This window comes from Dipodomys ordii, unplaced genomic scaffold (genome assembly GCF_000151885.1).
Source record: "Dipodomys ordii isolate 6190 unplaced genomic scaffold, Dord_2.0 Scaffold49, whole genome shotgun sequence".
NCBI classification, from domain to species: Eukaryota; Metazoa; Chordata; class Mammalia; order Rodentia; family Heteromyidae; genus Dipodomys; species Dipodomys ordii.
In genome coordinates this window covers 2,602,101-2,629,429 of record NW_012267265.1, presented here as the reverse complement: position 1 = coordinate 2,629,429, position 27,329 = coordinate 2,602,101, and the positions used below count along the sequence as shown (strand labels likewise).

Sequence of the window (27,329 nt, the reverse complement as noted above, 5' to 3'; positions counted from 1 at the left end):
GGACTGATAGTCCACTACTACTCTGAACTTTAAAAGTTTAGAACTCAAGTTTTAATGGATGATTAGAGATACAGCAAGTGCATCTGAATACGGTGTCTCTTTCAGTTTTCTGATGTGGCCATATTTAAGCTTGAGAGTCTAATCATAAGTTCTGAAGTTTTATTGTCATACTAGTTCATGTGGTTTGTAAATATTTTCCTGGATCCTATGCCTTGATAAACAAGATACTATGATTTAAAAGTAGTTGGGGGTATATGAAACATTAACATGTAGCTCCACAAGTTGGTTCCAAAATTACTGGTATATCATTTAATCTCAACTTAGATTTGATCTCTCCAGGACAATTGTGAATCAGCCCGTAAGGAGAGGGGCAGCTCAAGGGTATTTACAAATTATATCTGTGATTTTTTGGGGGGAGGAGGGAACATTTAATCCTAGGGTTATTTGCTTGCAAATAACTGGATGTTGTTTTACTCACCAATGCAAAGAAGATAGAAATGAATTCCAAAGATTCCACATAATTCAAACAATGAAAGGACTAACCCAAGAATGCATGAGGCAACCTTGAAATCTCCATTGGTCACAAGTGTACTCACTAGAGATGTTCTCTGAGTGCTCGCTTCCATGCTATCAACTTCCTTTTGATGTCTCTTCGAGAAAAGATTCAAATTATTGCAAGGAAGAAATCTGGTTGGTTTCTTATGGGACATATCCCTATCCCTGTGTTCCATCTTAAGTCACAAAATGTGTACATGGAATGGTAAATAGAAACAACCCTGACCTTATCTATAATCGGAGAAATAAAGGAAAGGAAAAATTACACAAATGTGTCTACATATTCCTGTAAGCATTTTTCTTCAGTAGGCTTCATGTTCATCACTTTTTTTTTTTTTTAGCAGAACTCAAACATCATGAAGTTAGGTAAAAACTGATCATTCGCCATTAGTTATAAAATGATTATGCTTCCATACTTCCATCACTAATGATAGGTGCCACTCTGTGAAGTATGCTAGAAAGTATTTTCCTTCAAAGTTTTGAATGAAGGAAGATATGGTTTCCATCACTGGCAAATTGGGGAATCTTCAGAGGTGATGTTCTGATAAACCTAGCACAGCTCATTTGTGTTGTTTGTCCCATAGAGCCACAGTAGCACTGATTTGTAATGACTCAGTTCCAATATCATTGAGTTGGCTATGGAAGGAGAAAAAAAAACATATGCTGCTTTTTTTTCAATCTCTGTCTTGTTTTCTTTTGTCTAACTCCTTGCTACTTAGTTCTCTCCCCCTCTGTCTCTCCCACCCTGGATTGACCATGTTTCTTTCAGCAAGGTTATTTTCAGGATCTTATTTCTTCACTCTCTAACATGTGCTGCATTCATATTTCATTTGCTATTAAAAATTCTATGGTTTTTAGAATGTTAAAGTAAGCTTCTGTCAATAAAATTATGCTGCAGATTTTATGCAGTGCCTCATGAACATCACTAAATAGTGATCCACCTTTCTGCACAGCTTAGGCTGGGACAGGGTTTCTTTGTTCCACACCTTTTACTGAATATAGCTTGTTGCTGTGCTTTATGGCTTTTCCCAAGGGTTTTTATTTGCTTGTTTACTTTCTGTAATTTTTCAGTTTGTTTCTGTGTCTATTTAAAGAGAATGTTTTTGTTCTGAACCAATTGACTTTTAAACATAGAAAATCCACAAATGGCCTTACCACACTATTTTATGAATGAAGAGGGGAAAATGGCTATTTTAATTGTATACCAATTGGAAATGTACAGTTTCACGTGGATGACGATGTGTTAACTGATTCATTATGCTCAGGGTTCTCTAGTTGGAGATTTAGTGACGTTTTGAGATGTAAGAACACAACTGTTTTCTTTGGAAATTGATGAAGGAATTTCATGGAGAGATACCAGTCTTTTCAAATGGGTGAGATTTTTATAAATCAAGATGGGGTTGTTCATGCACTATCCATGGTAGTTCTATCTAAGGCTGAGTATTTTCCCAGCAAACCTTTCCTGGAGGGGTATTTCTTTCATGAGTCTTAAAGTGACTGTCTTCACTTGGTCCTTACTTAGATGACTGTGAGTAAGCTTAGTTTCTAATAGTTTATTTGGAAATAGACATTTGAAGAAGTGCGTATCCTGTTATTGTCTGGTTTTCCTAGTACTGTGTTTTTGGCTGATGCGTTCCAGTTTTGGAGATAATTTTTTAACTGAAATAATGGAGAACATGCCCTTTTCCTGAGCAAAAAGACAGCCCTGGACGAGTTCCATGTTCCTTGGTTCCGTCCAGTGCTGGCAACATCAAAGGCACTTGGAATATCAAGGGTGTAGACAGCAGCTCAAGACAGCAGAATTGCCAGCTGATGGCAACTTGGAAAGCTAGTAGCCTCTGCAGAAGTTAAGTTTACCTAGCTTTGGATAATCCTAGAACCAAGCCAGATATAGACCAGTCACCCTATAAGCAGCATGTCCTTTCTCCTTTAACAGGGTGGAAAAGGCTTTCTAGACTGACTTTGCTGAGCAGTTTTTCATGCTGTCTTGGGCAGATGTGTATCAGTGAAGAGCCAGCAAAAATTCTTTCCCCTCTCCTTTCTAGACTAATAGTTGATGTTCAAAATACTTCATTACTGGTGTGGCAAGGGTACGCAGCTATCAGAGAAGATACTGGTCCATTTGGAACAAGGTGGGCCCTTTTCAATTGTTGGTGTGGGTATGCAACACTCACAGGAATCTTGGAGAAAAGCTCTTTGCCAACTTTGCCTTTCAGTATTCAAATATCTACCAAGAGTATGTTAACAGTACTGGCTCTATAGCTGTCTGTCCTCCATCTTGTTTTGATACTCTAATACCTGTTTGTGTACATCATTTAGGTGAATGGCACTTGGAAAGAATGCTTAGACACTTGATCATAGATATCATTTGTAACAGGTTTGAGAATTTCAAACTCACCGTGTATCCTGTGGTCTCCTTTTGCCATCTATCTTAAACTTCCATTTCCTCCATTTCTCTTTTCTATGACATTTTGACCCCAGTTCTTCTCTATGGAAATGGTTACCTATCAGTATAATTAAGTTCTTTGTCAACTATATTTCTACAGAGAATTTTAAGCCACATAATGTTCTCTGTGTAATTCTAGTTCCTTGTTCAATTTCTTCTTTGTGTTGGAGGCACAATTAAGATATGGAATAAATTTCAGTTATGTTACTGCTGTTAAAATTTCAGTTTTTCCCGCCCCCTTCCTTGTGGATAATGATTTAATAACTATCCAAGAGAAAGGACCTCCTTTTTTGTGGGCACAAATCCCTCTCCTATTCTGCAGTTTCTGCCAGGTATGCATCTGCCTGGCAATCATTCTTTCTATCCTGGATAAATGGCACTACTTGGAAATCTTTTATGACCTTAAAAATTGGGTCAGGCCAAATGTCTTATGTCCTCAGAGTAGCAAGGGTTTTTTCTGACCAGCACACATCACAGTTTTGTAACCATATATCTGTGCAGTTACTCATTTAGGCTCTGTCTTTTCCATTAAATTCTAAGCTCTTGAAGGGCCAGGAGACCTACCTCTCTGTTTTATTCATTATATCTTTTTTCTTCCAGCACCTGGCAGAGTATTGGGCACATAGTAGGTGTTCAGGAAAGACTTGTTGGATTGAATGGACTGCACCCCCAGAAATGTATTGGCCACCTGGGGGCCAGGCCCTGGGGTAGAGCCAGGCTTACTAGGCCAATTTGCTGCTGCACAGGAATGAAATAGAGTCTTTACTTATGGTTGCCAAGGGCTGGTTTACTGAGTCATAGTTTTGGGGAAGGGTGACAGCACCTCACATAAAGTCTGAAGGGTGAGATAATGCTAGACATGGAATGGAGGAATTGGTAATAAAATAGGTAGCCAGGAAGATCAAGAAGAAATATTGTGGAAGGAAACATTTCAGGGCTAGCAGCTCAGAACTAAGACTATAAACAGTGGCTTCCTTGTACATAGTCACTTGTGAGATATGGGAGAGGTTTCTGAAGGAAATAGCGAAGATCTAAATCAGTAAAACATGGGCAATCGGTTGAGAGTATCTTAGAGATACATGTTTTTATTTATGTCGAGGCCAAGTGATCTTGGATGATTATAATCACTAGAATTAGTGGTGGTGGTGAGAGTACTCCTTGGTATCCATTTCTGTTGTCAGTTTTTGATGTTATATGAACCAAGTTCTATATTCAAAAATAAATTATTTTCACAGCATTTAAAACCAAGGAACTATGCAAAAATATAATCACTCACCTCATTCTATTGATATATATAACTGAAATAGCAATAAATAACCCACTAAGGTGGACAGGATGGAAGAACCAGAAGTGGAGGAAAATCTCGTGTAAGGAAAAAATATAAAAATCTATTTATGGAAGGGTCGATTCTCATATTGCCTAGTTAATAATTAGTGACATCTACTTGCTTCTATTTATAACTCTTCACTTCCTTTGTGCCACATAAAACTATTCAATTTTTAAATAATTCACATGTGTAATAATTCTGCAGTTCCAAATGAGATAATGCCTTGTGACTGGTTTCTTTGCCTCTGAGTTAGCTGCTTAATGCTAAAAACAACTCTTGGCTTGAATGATTCCAAGCATAGCAAGAAAATAATAATAGAGAATTCTGTACCATGTTTCCAAATGTGCGGTACAACAGATAGGCTGCCACTCAGCTTTTTAATAAGATAAAAACATGCTTTTATTGTTACAGGAAAAATTTTATAGAAAAACTTAGAAGTGTACATTTTTCTTTTTTAATAAGTTTTTTTTTAATTGTGAAAATACTATACAGAGCAGTTACAATTACATGAGCAAGGTAATGAGTACATTTCTTATCAAGCATTGTTGCCTCCTCCTTTGTTTTTCCCCTACCATCCCTGCCCTCCCATCTCCACAACTACACTCCCCCACCTCTCCCTGTCAAAGTTGTAAAGTTTGTTTTTTGATATAGCATCTTGTATATCTCATTGTTGCAATGGGTCCACATGTATCCCTATTTTTTAAATAAATGACTAGTCTTTTGGTTTAGCTGAATTCACTTAAATTTGTCTTCATGAAATTTACCCATTTGTATAGGTAGAGTTCACTAATCTTGTTGATGAATAGTATCCATTACATGGGTATACCTCTACTTCCTTATATATTTCATAGTTAATATGGTAGGCAGTTTTCATTTCTGTTATTATAAATAGAGCTGTAATGAACAATTTTTTGTGTTGTTGTTTTTTTGTTCAGTCATGGGGCCTGAACTCTGGGCCTTGGCGCTGTCCCTCAGCTCTTCAGCTCAAGGCTAGCTTGAGACATAGCGCCACTTCCAGCTTTTTCTGCTTATGTGGTGCTGAGGAATCGAACACAGGGCCTCATGCATGCAAGGCAAGCACTCTACCACTAAGCCACCTTCCCAGCCCCAACATTTTTGTTTCTGATGCAACAAATTTTGTTGAGTATTTTTCTAGGAGTGCAATGTTTGTCACAGTTCATTTCTAGAAAATAATTTTTACCTTTTTACATTAACCCATTTTTACACCAACTTTGTATTAATCTTCCATGCTAAATTCTGTTGTTTCTATAGTTTTCTAAAGAATTGTTTTAATGTTTATAAATATTTTTATTGTAATTCTGATTACCTTATGTGGATATATACATATAAATTCATATTTTCTATTTATGTATCATTTTTAGTAAGCTGTGGTTTTCAACGGATTTGTTCATTTTTAAACTTTTTAAAATTCATTACCACAAAACTGTTTATGATATACTCATTTTTATAACTGAAACAATATTCTCTTTTTGGTTATATTGCTACTTTTGACTAAGTGGTTTTGTAGAAATATTATATCATTCTTTCTATTGATTTGATTTTCAAATGATTGTTTATTTTTTCTATTGAAAAAATGTTGAGCCTTCAACATCTTAGTCCTTTTGGGGGAAGCACTTCATATTCAAACAATAACAAGTGCTATTTTTTTTCACATAGTCAAGTTTCAGTTACCACTTCTCTTCTGTTTAAAAAAACTCCTTTGGTATATGTATCACGGTGAGTCCGCTGACAGCAGTTTTGTTTTCCCTGGGTGTTTTGAGACAGGGACTTTCTGTGCAGCCCAGCCTGACCTTTAACTGATGATTCCGCCTGTCTCTGACAAGTACTAAATTTGCTATCATGGTTAACTTAACCACTGATTTTGAATACCTTTGTATTTGTCATCATTTTTAAAGGTTATTTTAGTAGATTATTTTTATTCGTCACGTTAAAAATTATTCCATTGACTTTTGACTTCTACGCTGAAGTCAATGTGCCAGTCACACTGTTGGAACAAATATTTGAAACCCTGAAAATAATATTTATTTTTATCCATGGTTGTTGCTACTCTTTCCCTCTGTTTTTGGATTTATTCATGAGATATGATTTCCTTTTTTTTTCCTGACATTTTTTTTTTTCTGGCAGTGTTGGCAGTCAGTTGCTATATGCATCCCAGCTTCTCCATTCTTGAATTTTGGTTAGTAAATCTGTAGCTCAATGTTATTTATCACTTTTGGAAAACTTTTATTCACATTTATCTCCAACAATATAACATAGATATGTATATATGTGTACATATAATATACATATATATAATATAAGTATTATATAATATATACATATATGTATACATACATATATTACATATATGTGTATGACAATGTTAATCTATCTGTATCTATGTGACAATCTTAAATACATTCATATTGCCCATTTTATTATCTTCAAGTAGTTGTACAAAGGAGTTACAATTTAACAAAACAGTTTATGAATACAGTGCATCTCTATCAATGTCAAAATTCTTTTTTTAATAAGCTTTTTATTGTGAAAATACTGTACAGAGGGGTTACAGTTACATGAGCAAGGTAGTGAGTACATTTCTTATCAAGCATTGTTGCCTCCTCCTTTGTTTTTCCCCTACCATCCCTTCCCTCCCACCTCCTCAACTACACTACCCCTTTCCCCCCAAAACCCCTCCCGCCTAAATTGTAAAGTTCGTTTTTCAACATAGCATCTTGTACATCTGTTGCAATGGGTCAATCTGTATCCCTATTTAAACAATTTGTTTTTTCTCTCCTCCTTACCAAATTATACCAACATCAAATACAGTGAAAACAGGGGTTATAATGTGGAGAAGGGACATACAAAGCAACAAAAAAGTTACATGGTACCTTATAAATACGTTAGAGACAATAGAAAGAAAGAACCACTTGTATCCCTATCTTGGGGTTCATTTCACTTAAAACCATCTTATCTGACCATTTCTGCTTGCCCCAGACATATACTAGTTATTGCAAATAAGGGAAATCATGGGACCTATGTTTCTTGGGCCCTGGCTTACTTCACTTAATAGAAATTTTTTCCAAGTCTTTGGAAGAAAGCCTCTTCAGTAAACAGTGCTGGCAAAATTGGTTAATCACCTGTAGAAAACTAAAGCAAGATCCTTATTTATCACCCTGCACCAAAATCAACTCTAAATGGATCAAAGACCTCAGAATAGGAGAAACCCTAGGGCTCCTTGGCACAGGCTGAAATTTTCTTAATAGAGACCCAGAAACACAACAAATCAAAGAAAGGTTGGACAAATGGGATTGCATGAAATTGCAGAGCCATATCATTCTTTCTAATGGATGAGCAAAATTCCATTGTGTATACTACATTTTCTTGATCCATTCATCCATTGAGGAGCTAGTTCCATTCTTTGGCTATGGTGAATAGTGGTGACATTGATCAAGACCTCTTGGGTTCATAAACTATAGTAAAGCATTTGCTTTGTACAACTACTTAAAGATAATAAAAATAACATAAAACAACCTAGTTGGCCATTAAACATATGAATTGAGTTCATAATTTTAAGACTCTAAATTTTCATTTCTACAAATTCCATTTAAATATTTCTGATAGTTTTAACTTTCGGACCAAAATTTCCATTTTGTCATCTCTATTTGTTAATATCTGCTCAGTTACCATTTTTTGTCTTTTTATTGTTTATTTTCTTTTGTTAGCCAGGTAATCTTGATTTAATGCTAATCTTGATTTAATGTATGTGAAAACTAGAGAAGACAGAGTATGATGTGATAATTCTCTAATGAAACAAATAGAAAGGAATATACCTTAATCCAGTCAAGGACAAAACTGAATTGTTGCTAGTTTGTAATTTTGATGACTATTTCTGGGCTTACCCAGTTGGTAGTTTAACAGAGGAGCAATTACCAGAGTCTTGAGGGACACATCAGTATGCATAAGGAGGCCACAACTTCACAATTGAACAACTCATTACTTTGACCTTAGAAATTTACCTTGTTTCTTTCAAAATTAATTTCTCCAGGATAAAACTCTGGGATTCAGGTTCTTTTCTCTGAACCTCTCTTCTGACAAGAATTTTGGTTTCTTCAATTCTTACTTCTTGGGACTCTGTGAACCTGAATTTTTATCATCTCATGAGTCATCCATAGTTGTGAGGGACCTCTGTGTCTCTCAGCAGCAATCTCTTTTGCCTATTCTTGACTTCTCTACTCCACTGTCCAAAAATCAACATTAGATCGAGGAGGCTATTCAAAATTCATCTAGTGGAATAAAAATTGCATGGGTTTTTTTTGATCAAATACCATCCAGTTATTTATCTTCAGTTATTTAATACACAAATAGCCATTTCATTATTTATCTTATATTTTCTAATACACACAATTGTTTCATATAAAATATTTAATATTTTGGTCATAGTGATGCTCTAAAGCTCACTCCTGGCATACATTGAAAAGAAATGGAGTCAGCATACAAAAGACATACTTTTATTCCTATGTGTTGTGACTCAGTGTCAGCATAGGTGCCAATCATCAGATGCAGGAAAGGAAAGTAGGTACCTATGTATGATACAGTATATGATTCAGCCATAATGAAGAAGGAAATCTTGCCGTTTTCATCGCAGTAGATAGAACTGGAAGGTGACATGTTAAAATAAGAAAGTATATATTTACCTTGATGCTAAAATATCCCATTAAGTTAAATTAAATTAAAAATTTTGTTTCTTTTCCTTTTGAGGTTGATTCCAGTCACATTATTTCTATTCTTTCAGTAAGATACTCTGGTTGTCTTTTGCCTTTAACTCATTCATTTCACTTCAACACTTGTGAAATAATTAAATGAACAGTAAGAAAAGTAGAACTTTTAAGAATGATTATTTGAATATATATTTCCCCCCTTTTTTGTCGGTTGTGGGGTCTCAACTCTGAGCCTGGGCGCTGTCCCTCAGCTCTTCAGCTCAAGGCTAGCGCTCTACCATTTGAGCCACAGCAGCACTTGCAGCTTTTTCTTTTATGTGGTGCTGAGGAATCGAACCCAGGGCCTCATGCATGCAAAGCAAGCACTCTACCACTGAGCCACCATCCCAGCCCCTTGAATATATATTTGAATATATATATTTCAATATATGCTTCCTTCAGGAGGCTTATTTTCAGTGTTGCATTTTATAAACATGTTTATCTTATATGGTTTCTATTTGTTTACTTCCTTGTTCTATCAAATTGTTTAATAATTGATCATTTTCCATCCCTGTTTTCATAAATGTTTGTAAGAAGGAATTTTGAAAAGCACTCATGTGAAAAAAGCAATAAATGATTTGGGAGATAGAAGAAATTATAATTTCACATTGTTTAACACTTTACCTAAATTTTAAAACATATACTAAATTGCCATTATTTTTGTCACCCTGCTGTGCAGTAGTGCAACAGAACTTCTTGTTACTATCAAATTGACTCTAATTTAGTACTTATCCTTCACCCTGTCTGTGTCCTTCCATCTCTCCTAGTGTCTAGTAACTACCATTCCACTATCCATTTCTATGAGTCAAACTTTTTAATATCTCACATATGGGTAAGATCATGAAGTATGTGTCTGTACCTGGCTTATTTTGCTTAACATAATTACCTCTTATACTGTTCATGTTGTTGGTAGTAATAGGACATCTTTTGTGGTTGAGTAATATTCCATTATAACAAGTACATTTTCTATATCCATTCCTCCATTCATAGATAGCTTAGTTGCTTCTATTTCTTAGCTAATGTAGGTAGAGCTGCAGTGATGATGGGGGTGTAGATGTCTCTAAGGCACACATATTTTGGGGGGATGTATACCTCACAGTGAGAGATGTGTTTTAATTTTTTAAAAAGATTTTCCATAATGGCTTTCTTAGTTTATATTTCCACCAACAGTGTTCAAGATTCCATTTTCAGTTTTTATTTTGTTCTTATATTATTTCTCTTTTTGTATTTTTGGGGGGTTAATTTGACCTTACCAGTTTATAAATTTTTACTGTATCTTTTTGTTGTTTGTTGGTTGTGGGGCTTGAACTCTAGGCTTGGGTGCTGTTCCTGTGCTCTTCAGCTCAAGGCAAGTGTTCTACCACTTGAGCTATAGGGCCACTTCTATTCAAGTGAAGGAAGTGGGGAGGGAAGGGATAATGGGAAAACAATAAAGGAGAGGGTAACATTGCTTGACAAGATATGTAATCATTACCTTATTCACGTAGCTGTAATCCCTCTGTGTAGCATCTTTACAATAAAATAAAATTTAAAAAATATTTAATTCAATGGATTCTAATTTTTAGGGTGGTAACCCTTTGTATTGTTTCTGAAATTTTTCATATTAACATGTTATTTTATATATTCATGGGCTTCAATCTGATATTTCCACACATGCAAATTGAATTTCCTTCTTAACAGACTTAGATGGTTACTTTCCAAGTCTGAGAAACATCTCTTAAACTGAGCATTTACGAAGGCAAAGATCATTTTTTGCACAAGGTTATCCTTAATAAGGAAAGACATTGTTTTAGTTACTTTCCTTCTGATTAGGTAGTAGGTTAAAATTGCTGCAGTGATGTGACAGATAAATGATCTAAATAGCAGATAAAAGTTTGACAATGGTTTTAAGGATAAGAGGATATAGACTTTACAGTTTATTGCATTTGTCTGTCATCCAAGCTAGTTAAGATCATGTAGTAAATCCATCACCTTTTTTAAAACAAACAGATCAAAGAGAGTGAAAGTTAGAGCAGAGGATTACAAACTACAATGCAACATAACTGTAACAATTTCTGGACCTCCTAGAGTGCTTCTAGAAATGTGGATCCTAGGGCCCCTCTGCAGGAAGGTGTCCAGGTGCAGACCCTAAGAATTAGGTCCTATGCACAGAAAAGTCTTGCAGAGAAACTTTCTTTTGTATTAGAGTGACAGCTGGTTTTATTTAAAGTATACTGAAGGGATATCTAGCATACATAAATACCAAAGTAGTTTATATCATGTCAAGGGTATGGGGGAAGGCCTTTTGAAGAATGATCTCATAGGCAACTTTGGCAAAAATCTGGCACATGTTCTGTGTATACTAGCAAGGTTTATATTATCCAGACATTTTTACCTCCCAGGAAGTAAATTTTGTGGATTGATTTACAGTAAATTTTGTGGATTGATTTACAGTGTTTTTGTTATCAAATCACTTTTTGGGGAGAAAGGAAAGCAATCTTTGCAGAATGTTTCAGTCATTCGTGCATGTCATATTTCATCAAGTAGATAGATGTATAATGACTTTCTGGGATTTATATAATGTTCAACAGAGTGTGATATTTCTATTCTTATATGCCATGAGCATATGATAGAATAGATTTATGTTTAAATCTTTATGAAAAAAATTTTGGGGGGGAGTTGTGGGGCTTGAATTCAGGGCTTGGGCTCTGTCCCTGAACCACTTTGTGCTACAAGGCTAGCACTCTACCACTTGAGCCACAGTGCCACTTTGGTTTTTGAGTGATTAATTGGAGATAAGAGTCTCACAGGGACTTCTCTGCCTGGGTTGTCGTCAAACTATGATTCTTAGATCTCAGCCTCCTGAGTAGTTAGGATTACAGGCTTATTAAGCTATTGGCATCCAGCTTTTGCAATGTTTTAGATGGATGGATAGATAGATAGATAGATAGATAGATAGATAGATAGATAGATAGATAGATAGATAGAGATATCGATAGATATAGCTATATGGATATAGATATATAAATATAAATACAGAAGGGTTCTTTAATCTTTTTTATCCCCAATGAATTGTACTTAATAGAGTCATCCTATATATTGTTACATAATATTTTCATTACCCTAAACTAACTGTGTGTGTGTGTTCATGTGTGTGTGTGTGTGTGTGTGTGTGTGTGTGTGTGTGTGTATGCATGCCTGTAATTGGGGCTTGAACTCAGGGCCTGGGCCCAATTCCTGAGATTCTCTAATTCAAGGCTAGTATTCTACCACTTGAGCCACAGTGCCACTTCCAGCTTTTTCTGAGTAGTTTATTAGAGATAAGAGTCTCACAGATTTTTCTGACCAGGCTGTCTTTGAACCATGATCCTAGCTTTCAGCCTTCTAAGTGGCTAAGATTGCAGGTGTGGGCCACCAGAAATGGACTCTAAAACCAACTTTTTACTGTCTGTCCTTCATATGTAATTACTATTCTGAATTTTATCAAAACAGTACAGTTTGACCTTTTCATAAAATGTATATAATATAAATTATATAATATGGTATGTGCTTTTATTTTAATAAGACTGCTTCTGCTTACTATATCACTTTTGTTTACTATATGTAGAAGGTTTGTCTAGGTTTTTATACGTAATAGCAATTTGTTATATAATGTACATTAAGAACAAATTACTTATGGAAATGTATCATAGTTCCCCAAACCTGTTAGGTTTATGAATATTCTTTTTTTTTTTTGTCAGTCGTAGGGCTAGAACCCTGGGCCTGAGTGCTGTCCCTCAGCTCTTCAGCTCAAGGCTAGCACTCTACCACTTGAGTCACAACGCCACTTCCTATGAATATTCTTGTACATGTTCTGTATGTGCAAACCTTCTTCCATTTGTTATCTTTCTAACATAAGAGTAGAGTTGACCACTCATAGGTATATTAATTTTAGTATGTAATGGCAAAGGGGCTTATAAAGACTCATGTACCTTTTTGTATACATTGTAACCATCAGGATATGACTCTGTGTATAATGTTTTATAATGTCAAGTTTTATTTTCCAGTTTTAGCCACTATAGTGGTTATGATGTGTTTAACTGGTCTTCTAGCTATTAGAATGTTATTTTTGTGATGTATATATCTACGGACATTTAAAAATATGGCTGTGTCTCTTTTGTTCTTGTTTTGTAGGATAACTTTATAGTGTATATGAATACTTTCTAAGATATATGTATTGTGAATATTTTCTTCAGTTATATGGTTCAGTAATTCAGTAATAAATATTAAAATAATATTTATAATTTTTCAGTGTACAAATCTAACATATTTATGTTATGTATTTTGGATACTTTTGAAAATAGTATTTTTTGCATTGTTTTAATAAATGTTAGTCCTTTTTATTTTCTGCTAATATATAAAATTAAAGTGATCGCATATATTTTGTAGTATTTAACTCATTTATTATGAGTTAATTTGTAGCTTTTTTGTATTAGCCATATAAATATGTATTTTGAAAATAATAATTCATTTATTCATTTAAAATCATATTCCTCTTGAGTAGTGTTTTATTTTTGCCACTCTGTACATGTTTTCAGCTAGCTTTGAGACCACTGAGAGTTAGTGGTTTTGTGGTTCTCAGAAAATTTTAGTGACTAGGCAAGTTTACAAGCAGAAACAATGAAGAACAGCTGGTTTTGATATATGTATGTAAGGATGTAAATACATTGTTATCTAGATTCAGTATCTTCTTATCCAAAATGCTTGGGACCATAAATGTTTCTTATATTGGATTCTAATTCTTGAGTGCATAAATTCTCTCTTGTTTTTGTTGGATATAACTTCTGTTACTGTTAGAAATTTCAGTGATAGTTAGCTAGTGATCCTCCATTTCGTTCTTATAATTTGGGGCATTGTTCCATTATGGCTCATTTATGTCTCCATTTTCTCTAAACCCAAATTGTTCATCTGAATTGTTCATTTGTTTTTTTTGTAATACATATTGTTCATCACTGTGTGTCAGATTCATAGAATTGCATTTTAAGCACATTTTCCCATTTTTAAGTTGACTCATTTGCTAATTATCAGGTATTTTGAAATCACAAATATATTTAATAGTTGACAGTTGACAGTTATTTATGTCACTGTTACTCTGCTTCTGTGGCAGATAAAACTACTCTAACTCTCACATTCTAGAGACCCCTTTATAAATGAATAAAAATGTGCTTACATAATACAAATATTGTACAGCACATGCCTAGCTTTCAGCCTTGTTACCTGATGTTATATGCTGAGTTTCATTAATTGGGATTATTCTTTGTTCTACCATGAATTTACTCTGATGTCTATTACACAAAAGGAAAAAACATAACACATAATTTACCCGTGGATACTTTTTTGGGGTTGAGGTTTTGGCTCTATAGACTATACTCTAGGGCTCTGATTAGCTTGGTGAAGGGATATAAATTACTGTCTTGGAACAAGGAAGCCTTTGAATAGTTCCTTTATAGATTTCTTGAGCTATTTTGTTCATGCAAACAACTTTCTAGGCTGAAGAAATAAGTAAAATGGCAAAAATATTATGAAATATGATGAAATATTAAGAAAAATGAGATTAACTTCTAGAGAAAGAATTACCCACCCACCCCCTCTAAACACACATTTCAGACAGCTGTATGTTGGCCAATGCCAAATGGTTTAGACTTAATAAAGAAAAGGAAATTTCTCTACCAAACGTTCTTTTTTATCTTTCTTTTTTTTTAATTGTGAAAATACTGTACAGAGGGGTTACAATTACATGGGCAAGATAATGAGTACATTTCTTATCAAGCATTGCAGCCTCCTCCTTTGTTTCTCCTTCTCATCCCTTCCCATCCTCCCCCTGCCCCCCCCACCCAATCCTCCCCGCTCCCCCTTTCCCCCCTACACCAAAGTTGTGAAGTTCGCTTTCGACATAACGACTTGTACATCTCATTGTTGCAATTCTACCAAAAGTTCTTAGGGTCATGTTTAAAGACAGTGACTCAGGTAGCTAAACCTAGGATTGATGTAGAAGATAGAAAGTGAGGAAAGAGGAGACAGGATTAAGCATATAGAGCTTGAAATATGATACTGGATGCAGAGATTCGGGCAGATTGGCAAGACTTGCAATATTGTGTATCAGGAAGAATAAGAATAAGCCACTAGGAGTTGTTTCTTATGCCTGTAATCACACTTACTGGAGGTAGATAGGAGAAGGAAAAACATAATTTGAGGCCAGTCCAGGAAACAATTGAGACTCCTTCAAATCTCAAGCAATAGCTAAGTGTGATGGTGTACATCTGTCATCCCAGCTATTGATAGGAAGCATAAAAAGGAGGATTTAGGTCCAGATTGATCCAGGCAGTAAAGTCAGATCCTATTTAAAAATTAATGAAGACTGGGCTCAAGTGGAAGAGTGTTTGCCTAGCAAACTTAAGGTTTTGAGTTCACATCTCAGTACTGTAAAAACAAAGAATTCTTAAACCTGGTAATGTCCTGTGATGTAAGAAAATTAAAAATATCTTCAGAATTTGAATTGCTTGGAAAAGTATAAGAAGGTTGTTGAAGGAAGTATTATGTTGAGATAAATTAATGCTTCGAAAGTCATTGGAAGCTCAATGTAGAAAGTTATATAACTCAGGATCTTTAAAGAATTACAGCTAATTGACTGAATGATTTACTTAAGGGAATATTTGTTTTTCTGTTTTTTTAATTATTATTTTTTATTGTGAAAATACTGTACAGAGGGGTTACAATTACATGGGCAAGATAATGATTACATTTCTTATCAAGCATTGTAGCCTCCTCCTTTGTTTCCCCTTCCCATCTCTTCCCATCCTCCTCCTGCCCCCCACCCAATCCTCCCCGCCCCCCCCCAAAGTTGTAAAGTTCATTTTCGACATAACAACTTGTACATCTCATTGTTGCAATGGGTCTACCTATATGCCTATTTAAATAATTTGTTTTTTCTGTTCCCCTCCACAAATTATACTGACATCAAATACTGTGAAAGCATGGGTTATACTGTGGGGGAGGGACATACAAAGCAACAAAGAAATAAATGTGTTATAAATGTGTTAGAAACAATCGCATGAAAGAAAAAAAACATTTGAATACATATCTTAGGGTTCATTTCCCTAATATCACCTTATCTGACCTTTTCTGCTTGACTCAGACATATACTAGGTATTGCAAATAAGGGAAACCATGGGACCTATGTTTCTTTGGGCCTGGCTTACTTCACTTAATATAATTTTTTCAAGTCTTTCCATTTCCTAACAAATGGGGCAATGTCATTCTTTCTGATGGAGGCATAGAATTCCATTGTGTATATAGAGCACATTTTCTTGATTTAAGGGAATATTTGTATAACTCAAAAGGCCCTGAACATATTGTAGCCATTCAGAACAAGAACTATTGATTTCTTTTAAAGAAGCAGCTTAATAGACTAAGGCCTAAAATTGCAAACTGAATGAATATACACGTATTGTAGGAGTGTTTTGTCTAAACAAGTGCTTAGCATATATCAAGGAATTTGTAAATTGTTATTTGAGAATACCTGACATATAGTAGATACTTAAATGTTTATTGTTAAATGAATGAATGAACTCTTACCCTTATCCTATGTCTTTTGGTACATTTTCTGAATGCTAAAAGTATATTCATAGGTGTTCTTAGTAAAAACTAGTTACATGGAGTAATAAAGTCTAGGCCCAAGTAATGCAGAAGAGAAAAATATAGATACTAAGCAAACTCTACAAAAGTGAGAATTTACAAAAGCAGAATTCTATAGGCAAGAGTAATCTTGCAAATTACAAAGTGGCCCAACACTCTTATTGGGTGGGTGTGGATTTGAGGCCCAGTTTTGTTGAGAAACTTAGCATGTATATATCTATATTCAGCTTCAAGAAATTGAGAACACACTAACAATTATAAGCATGAAAGGATTTAGTGCAAAGAATTAATTGCAATTAAATTTTTGGACAGACTGGAGGAACTTGGGTTCTAGGATTAGTTCCCAACGTGATACAGTAGATCAGCCCACCCAGACACTGTTATAGCTGCTAACATTAAGGAAGAGGGGAATAAAATAGCTGCCTGTGGACCTGCTCACTCCAACAAGATGACATGCAATATTATCTGAGGATAACAAACAGCTGCTGTTGCTACATCTTCCTTTCAGGGTCCACACAGCTGGCAAGTAGACCTATGACTCTGCTTCAGAAAACCTTCATCTCTACAGTGTCTCCACCATCACATATGTCCTTTCTGAATTTAGCCAAATTTTTGGGTAGAATTCTAACTATAAGCCTTTGGGAAATGTTCTATTTTCTTTAGGGATGCATGCCATAAGGAGGTTGGTTGCCAATGGATCTATCATTGTTTTCACCTCTCCCATTTCCCACAACTAAGAAGGAACATCTTGACAAAACCATAGAAGCCTTGCTGTAATAGTTTTGTTATAACTGAAGACAAATACACATAAAAAGAGAGTTGTATATATTATCCTGCCTTCTAGAAATGACAGTCTGATACTGAGTGAGGTGACTACTGACCTTGTTGTTCAACCTAGGATATGTATACTAATACATACACTAATTGTCCAAATTTAAATATACACATCACTAATATGTAGGGTAATATTGAGATTTGAGGTGTGAAATTACATATTCACTTAGAAATTTTATTTCTACTTAGTCTGGGTTTCTTGTCTGGTATTTGAAAACAGTGTATTTATTGGCAGATGACAACCAGAGTAAAATATTATTACTATATCTATGTTAACCTATCAAATATGTCATGCTTCTGTTTGACTGAAACATACAAATATTTGAGCTTCTTTGACTAAAAACGCAAAGGATATTTATCTAGAAAGGTGAATTCAGATGTGATAGGACTGCACCATGAGTCATCTTGATGCTGTTTTCTTAACTTACTGCACAGTAATTCTCTTTTGGTTAATGCTTCAACCTGATGTTGCTCCTGTTGATGGTAAGAAATGGTCCATCGAGAACTCTGATTTATACAATTCTTGTCTGCACCTTCAAACTGGTGTTCTTAATGTTCATTTCAGTTTTCTATCATCCAAATATGCTGTTTAAAACCCAGTTCTCTAAGAAAAAAAGAGAAACAACTGCTCAGGATAAAAGATATTCAGAGTAGATTTCAAACATCATGTTCTTTGGAGTATAAGGTCACACTTATGCTTGCTACAGTTGTAAGTTTTTTGTGCTCCCTCCATGTTAGTGCTAATGAACAGAACAAAGTTTGTTTGGTTTGATATTCTTCCCTTAGATGACTGATTTTGTACCAACATGTTTATAGTACCTTTTGGATCAGATAGTTTTTAATGAACAAAATAGTTTATATTCTTTGAGAAATGTGAATATTCGGTTTTTTTGAGATTTACTAAATGTTGCTCAACCCTAATTTCTCTCCTACATGATATACTGGGCAGTATGAGGACCTATTCAAGGAGATTTAATGTGTCACAGAAACACAATTCATGTTAGAAGTATACTGCAAACTGCACAACCCACTCAAGTACAAAGAGTAATTTTTAAATGAAAACGCTTAGTCATGTTAGTGATGAAAAAGAATATAAAAGTTTGTAAACCACCATAGAGAAACATAGTTCATAGAAAAACAAAATTAGATGAACTTTTAGTCTTTGTCCATTAGAATAGGAAAGACTAGATTTACCCTTTTATTGTAAGCAACAGAAATGTACAAATACATGAAACAACAATTGCCCAACACACTGAATATCAGACACTGAATAAAATAGATCTTGAGAGATGAGAAAAAATGAGGTGAGTTTAGGATTACCCCATTTTACTACCTGGAAGTTTCCAGTCTAAGTCTTAGGGAAGAGGATCCCAGGTGTAGCCTGAAAATGTCCCAGAGTTGAGAACTAGGATTAAAAGTCATGAAAGATGAAGGTGGAGTTCAGAGGACTGAGTAGAAGGAAAAGAGAGCTACCCAGAAAGAGAACCTGAAGGTCCCTCTAGGGGCCTCACTACTATGTTAGTATGTATCTAGTGCATGCACGTTAGAAAACTATTCAACATTTGGCAAGGAACCACCTGAAAGGATTAGAGATGACAGCTTCTAATGCCACCACAGGTCTGGGAATAATACTTGTACCCAATGGCCAGATTGCAATATCTCATGATTCACACAGCCCTGAGAGTGATGGAGGGTTTTGATCTATGCATAATTTAGTACTATCTGACCCTACCCAATAAATTTCAAATGCAAGACCCGAGAGGAGTAAATCCTTTTCAAGGTATCCAACTACATCCGAGGAAAGTTCAAGAATACTTATAAGAATACAAGTCTATCTAGCAGAAAAAAAAATCCTATGTATTCAAAGAAGCAAGCAAATGTAACCCATAGTAATGAGCAAATAGCCTGTCAAAACTGAGCCAGAATGGACAGATGGGTTAGAATTAGTGGACAAAAACATTAAAAGAACCATTAAAGCTGAATTCTTTCTAGATAACAACATGCAAGATATGAAAATACCCCTTTATAAATATTGTATTAACATAAACCAGTTTTGCCAAGAAGTTTCATTTTGGTATTTATGATATATATACAATGTACCTTGGTAAAATTCAAGCTGTCTGTATCACTCTTCTAACCCTTTCATTCTTTCTCCTTTTTAATGTTTTTAGTAGGTTTCATTAAACTATTTTCATATATATATGAATATATATGAACATATATATGAATATATGAATATATATATGAAAATAGTTTAATGAAGCCTACCAAAAACCTACATATATATATATATATATATATATATATATAATGTACTATACTTCTATTAAGACATGGGGTCTAGTCTACAGCATGACTTTTAATATGAACTTATGATTGGATTCTTGCCATAGAAACAATGTACCAAAGAACTTCTAGCAGAGGTTCTCACATACATTTTTAAAGAAAGCCATAGGATGCTAGAATTGGTGCTGTCATTTTGAAAGTATTCAAGAAGTTTGATAATAATGTTTATATACCAAGAGGGTCTGGATATGGAAAGACAGATGCAACTGGGTCTTTCATGATTTATATTGATGGATCCTACTTCTAGATCTGCTGTCATGCAAACTAATGTCTTCTTATTGTTTAGAATGCTTTAAGTAAAGTTTTTTTATTTGAAGGTAAAAACATTCTGATATGTAGAAGATTCTGATTGAAGGTTAAAGTTTATATTTTGGATATTGAGGTGACTTTTTAATTTTAATTTTTAATTTTTGCTAATGCTCACAGACTCAAAGTCTGAAACATTTCTTAATGAAAAGGTTGAATTTACATTTTAAACTGTCAGATATTATCCCTTAAACTAGCTAGGGAAAACAAAAACGCATGCATTTTAGAATTTGAATTTTGAGGGAAGATAAATCATAGCAACTTGTATCATTCTATGGTAATGTCTTAAAAACAGGGAAACTTGCGAATTGACATCATATATTGGCCTGCATCTCGTTCTTTGTCATTATGGAATTTCCCAGTTGTGAAGGCTATCTCTGCTTTTCATTGGAACATTTTATATCTTTGTAGAGAATTCTCATATTGCTGAGATACTGTTACTTTATCATATTAGAATTGATAACTTTAAATATAAAAAAATAAGGCATAAATGGAAAAATCACTGTTTGATTACACAAGCAGGTTCACACAGTTATTTGAGTTGACTAGTTAAGTCTCTGCTTCTGATGTTGGTAGATGACATTTTGTTGGACTTCCATTTTTAACTCTGTTCATAGACTCTCCACCTACTCTCGGAAAGTCCAACTCCTAGTATTCCAGTGATTTCATTTTCATAACAATATTCCATTCATAAAGAATGCCAATTTTTATATTTTTTATTGGAAAGATACTGTACAGAGGGGGTTACAGTTACATGAGTAAGGTAATGAGTACATTTCCTCTTGAGCATTGTTACCCCAGCCTTTGATTTTCCCCAGCCATTCCTTCCCCCCCCTCACCTCCCCAACTCCTCACCTCCCCCAAGTTGTAGAGTTGTAGAGTTCATTTTTAACATACTGTCTTGTACATCTCATTGTTACAATTGGTCAGCTCATATCCTTGTTTCAGTGTTTTGTTATTTCCCTTCCCCTCCCCAAATGTATATACAAGATGCAGGGTACCAGAATCAAATGCAATGAAGATGGGTTATACCAATAGGGGATAATATATGGGAAAAAAGTCACATAGTACATTGTAAGTACATTTAAAACAACAGCAACAAAGATTAAACCCTCTTGTGTCTCTATCTTGGAGTTTATTTCGCTTAGCACCATCTTATATGGTCATATGTACAAGGCTTTTGACCTTTTCTACTTGTCTGGTAAGGTTATCCTAGACATATACTAGTTATTGCAAGTAAGGGAAACTATGGGACCTATGTTTCTTTGGGTCTGGCTTACTTCATTTACCATAATTTTTTCCAAGTCTTTCCATTTCCTAACAAATATGGTGGTGTCATTCTTCCTGAAGGAGGCATAGAATTCCATTATATACCACATTTGCTTGATTCATTCATCTCCTGAAGGGCATCTGGGTTGGTTCCATTTCTTAGCTATGGTAACTAATGCTGCAATAAACATAGTTGTGCTGGTAGCTTTAGTGTGGTCTTGTTTGTAAACATTTGGGTAAATGCCCAAAAGGGGATTGTTGGGTCATAGAGGAGCTCTCTGTGGAGTCTTTTGAGGAACCTCCATACTGCTTTCCAAAGTGGTTGAACAAGTTTACACTCCCACCAACAATGCAGTAGGGTTCCCTTTTGACCACATCCCCTCCAGCATCTGTTGTTAGATTTCTTGATTATAGCCATCCTAACTGGGGTGAGGTTTCCACCTCAATGTTGTTTTGATTTGCATTTCTATTAGGAGAATGCCACATTTTTACACATGGATTTATTGTGCATTATTTACAACAAAATATTGCAATTTTTCTTACTTTCTAAGGTACATGCATTGTAAGGAAAGGTGTTGTAATTAATTTTGATAAGCCGGTCTTACTTTGTCATTCATGTATTAACAAAGTAACTTGAGTTTGCATAGGAAAGAGGAATACAAAAGGAATTTAGTTAACAGGATTAAATATCATCAGTGTTTCATATGTTAGGGTTAGATTCACTGTCATATAAAAGAAAAATTCACCAGAATGATGGCCTAAACTGGACATGTCACCTCTCCCATGTTAACTATACTTAGAACCAATCCAGTACTGTTGTAGAAGCCCCACAGTCATGGAGGAATGTCAGACTCCTCTGTATCTCACCATACTCAGAAGACCTTCATTCTTGGTCACCTTCTAGAGCAATGGATATCATAGATATTCGCCTAGGCATGAGGACCAAACAGATATACCCCCCTGGATGAATTCCTTTCATTGATGAGCCTTTGGAGATGTCTTCCATAGAGGTTAACAAAGTCTCTCCATACACATCATCAAAAAATAAGCAGTGCTTTTGTTTCTTTTGCTTATCCTTAGTCACAAAGGGAAGAAGATTGACTGTACTATCTCAAATAAAATTGTCATTCTGTTCTTCAGAAAGCGGCCAGAGATATTGAGCAGAATAGCTATAACTATGATTGCTTTGCAGTTCCAAAGGTGTTTGCACCAGATTCAGAGCTTGATTATAGCTTGTACATTTCAATTTTTCACTTTTTTCTCCTACCATTTTTCAGACCACAGGAATTTCTTCTGGAATATGACAAAATTTTACCAATTCTATTCTTTCATTCTTATAAAACATGATTAGGCATTAGAACATGCCCTATCTCATTTTGAAAACATTATTAGCATAAATGAAGTTCAATTATACTTCAGCAACTTAAGTTATACTTTATTACATACTTAGTAAGTAGTATTCTGCTTTTAAGTAATATTCTACTTTAACTCTGATCTGTATTTAAAGCTAAAAATAGCTGTACTCCACTTATTTGTTCCCTCAAAATTCACCCAAATAAAATAGGAATAATATTTTTTTCTGCCAATTCAACTATAGCAATTGAGAATCCAATGATGAACAAAAAGATGCAATCAAAATGTTTCCAAAATATTCATGCTTATCAATAATTTCTAGGGTAAGTTTCAAAAACTTTCCCTAAAATGATTGAAAAGGGAAAATCACTCTAAGAACTAAAGGATTGCTTATAATATTTCTGAAAAGCCTAAAAAGTACTCTTAAGTCTAAGTGTGTTTTCAACTGAGCATGAGGAAAAGGGAGGGGGAAGGAATGGAGGAAATGGGAGAGAGGGCTGAGGGTGTTCAAAGTAAGAAAGAGTAGTTCTGTGATTCCTGAGCTTCATCTGGAAAAGTTTTCTGGAAACTTTTCTGGAAAAGTTGTGAATTCAGGGCCTCATGCTTGCTAAGCCAATACTGTACAAAATAGTTGAGCCATTTCACTAAGGGGGGATCTATATTTCATGATATCCATTATAAAGTGTCACTCTGCTTTCGCTCCTTGAGTTTGCCAATGGCGTTCTATGAGATTTTTCTCAGTTCTAAGTAGGAACTAGATTTGCAAGCCACAGGATGAGCAGAATAGTCACCTTCAATTGTTTCTATCCCACTGTCTTAGGGGAACAGTGATAATGGCTATAGATTGAGATGTTTTGGTCAGAGTATATCACCTTTTAAACTGTGAGGATTTAGAAAGAGTCACATATTACTAACAGCACATTTGAATACCCTAATCAGGTCTGCCTAACCTTGCATTCTGACAGTGACTCAAGGCTGCACAGTTGCGTAGTTGCTAGCCACTGCCTCTTACCAAGAAGTACCATTTCACATGTAAATCCATGCACAACTGATTCCCACAATTAGTACTTAGGGAGGTTTTGAGGTTTTTTTTTAAACCTTTTCAGCATCTACATATGTATGGATACTTACTAGATACTAGATGTGTGTTGAATGAGGAGATACCTTGTCCATAAGCTTACTTTTTCCAATATTGTTTATAAACAATGAAACAAGCCCATGGTTGGGTTTAACCCTAATTTTAACTGAAAGTACAAATTCTAAATTTATCTCTTTTTTGTTTCTCCTCTTTATAGCAGATATTGTTAACCTCATTCTTCCTGAGGTTATCAAGTGGTAGAGTACTAGCCTTGAGCAAAAGAAGTTCAGGGATCGTGCCTAGTCCCTGAGTTCAAGCCCAAGGTTGATATCAGGAAAAAAAAAAGAGGACAAAAATAAAGAGACATGCTAAAACAAATTGTTATATATGAATGAAGACATTTCACAGCCTTAGAAATGCCTGTGGCTATAATAATGTGCATAAGAAAAAGGTGCTGATGTTGTCATAGTGCCTTTGAAATGTTTGACATCATCTACTTTAAGAGTCATGGGAAAGAACACTGACTAACACCGGTGAAATAGGACAAAATGTATGCCTAATTTAAGACTTCTTCCTTCCTTCTTGAATTCCTTTCTCAACATACCCCTCCCCTCCACCAAAAAAAATTCCTTCTCCTAGCAGAAAACTACCTATTTAAGAAGGGATGCAGAAGTAACAGAAGTAAGCCAGGTCCAAAGAAACATAGGTCCCATGGTTTCCCTTATTTGCAATAACTAGTGTATGTCTAGGACAAGCAGAAAAGGTCAAAAGCTATGTACATATGACCATATAAGATGATTCTAAGTGAATGAACCCCAAGATAGAGACACAAGAGGTTTTATCTTTCTTGCTGTTGTTTTTAATGTATTTATAATACACTATGCGATTTTTTTTGTTTCTTTTGTATGTTCTTCCCCCATTGTATAACCTGTTTTCACTGTATTTTATTCTGGTATCCTGAATCTTGTACATATATTTTTCTAATTTGGGGAGGGGATGGAAAATAACAAAATGCTGAAATAAGGACACAGGTTGACCCATTGTAACAATGAGATATGCAAGACACTATGTTGATAAGGAACTTTACAACTTCGGGGGTTGGTGGGAGGGAAGAGTTGGGAGATGGGGAAGGGATGGTAGGGGAAAATCAAAGGAGGAGGTAACAATGCTCAATAGGAAATGTACTCATTACCTTACTCATGTAACGTAGCCCCTCTGTACAGTATGTTTACAATAAAAAATATACAAAAAATAAGTGATGTAAAAGCCAGACCACAAGAATGTTGGAGTAGAATGAACTGTCTTTCTGTAATAAATGTTCAGCTTTTATCGTGTGTCAGACTTCCGTATGACACTGACAATATGACATTGCTTGTGGATTTCAATTGGACATTGTCTCTTACAGATCAGCCAAAATGGTGCATTTTTAGTAGTAATGGCTCATGTATGAGTTTCCTATTTGTACCTCAGATATCATATGCTGTCACTTTCTCCTGTGCAAAAAAGACTTGAGAGGTTGAATAGTAATGCTGTTTGCAGGTATCATCTCTCGCGCCCCCAGTGAGAGTTTGTAGCTCTTGAAAAACAACTTTGAAGGAAAGCTTTCTGCTTGATGTGGATAGTGGTGAGAGATTATATATACATATATATACATATATGTATGTATGTATGTATGTCATGGAGCCAATGTGAGGTTTTGGCGAGGAGGAAATTCCCAACTGAGCTTGAAGCTGGGCCTGAGATTGAGTATAGTTTCCAAACTGAATAGTCATAAGCAGCCCTTGTGCCTTATGTGTGAACATGCAGGGCAGGAGATTGGAGTTTCTACATATGTTTTAAAAGTTGAAAGGGTGTGAGTGGAATCTACACTTCCTCTCTTCTAATCTCCTGTGGCTATAGCTTGGTCATCCATCTGCCTGCCAAGAAACACCCCCACCCACCCTTCCATTTTACTAAAGCTACAAAGGTGGAGAGGAAAATAGCTATTCATTAATGATAGGTGATGAATTCAATGGGTTACAAGCCCCAGTGCACTATTAAATAAACCTCTATATAAAGCATGAGTCAGTTAGTCCTGCCATACTTGTTTTAGACATCAAGGCAGTTTATCAAGTAAACTTGTATATATTGAAGTATAGATGAATATACTTTTGAGGGTTTTTTCCTATTAGTAGTTTTGCATATTTTTTGTAATCAGAAAATGTTTTTGTAAAATTTTCTACTTTAATTTTTATCAAAATATTTTTAGCCAGGTGCTGGTGGCTTGCGCCTGTAATCCTAGCTACTCAGGAAGCTGAGATCTGAGGATCGCGGTTCAAAGCCAGCCATGAGACGTATGCTGGAAGTGCAGCTATTCCTCAAATGGGAGAGCATTAGCCTTGAATGAAAACACTCATGGACAATGCCCAGGCCCTGAGTTCAAGCCCCAGGACCAAATTAAAATTTTTTGGGGGGGTCCGGTCGTGGGGCATGAACTCTGGGCCTGGGCGCTGTCCCTCAGCTCTTCAGCTCAAGGCTAGCACTCTACCACTTGAGCCACAGCGCCACTTCCGGCTTTTTTCTTTTTGCTTATGTGGTGCTGAGGAATCGAACCGAGGGCCTCAGGCATGCAAGGCAAGCGCTCTACCACTGAGCCACCTTCCCAGCCCTTCAAATTAATATTTTTTAAGTTTAAAGTTTTACTATCTTTAGTTCTATCAAGGGGTTTCAACATGTTAATATGTATGTATAGAGCATCCTCCATCATTCTCCCTTCACCTGTCCTAACACCACACAGCTCATTTTCAAATGACTATTATGATTGTTCACCAACTTACATTTTTGTGGTTGTTTGTTAGGTACCAGTCCTGCAACATTTACTCAGGAGCTGGGCTCTGTCCCTGTCCTTTTTTTTTTTCTTAAGGCCAGCATACTACCACTTGAGCCACAGCTCCATGTCTGGCTTTTTGTTAGTTTAGTGGAGATAAGAGTCTCAGGAACTTTACTGTCAGTGCTGGCTTCAAATTCCATGATATTCAGATCTTAGCCTCCTGAGTAGCTTGGATTACAGGCTTGGGCCACCAGCAGATGGCCTCAAATTATGTTTTCTAATGTACTATAACATTTTCTTCATTAATAATAAACTTATATGAAGGTAGGTAATGTAGGTCATTAAAACCTTAAAATGTCTCCCTCTCTCTCTCTCTCTCTCTCTCATATGTGTGTGTGTGTGTATGTGCGGTATAATGTGTATGTATAGTTTTTTTGCATCTATATACGAAATATCTATTTGGAATAGTTGCAATAACTCAGTTTCTCAGACCTATATAAAATATTCATAAAGTTTTTTCTTGGATATAAATCATTTTCTGGCATTTTACATTGATAGCTCACAGATTTGGATATCTGTAACAGCCGAAATTG

The 27,329-nt window shown here is 35.4% G+C and overlaps 1 protein-coding gene across 2 annotated transcripts in view; it reads left to right on the top strand.

Moving 5' to 3' along the window:
* The window catches only part of Adamts3 (ADAM metallopeptidase with thrombospondin type 1 motif, 3), a 202,618-nt gene that overhangs the window by 129,865 nt on the left and 45,424 nt on the right, over positions 1-27,329 (top strand). The window lies entirely within an intron of this gene.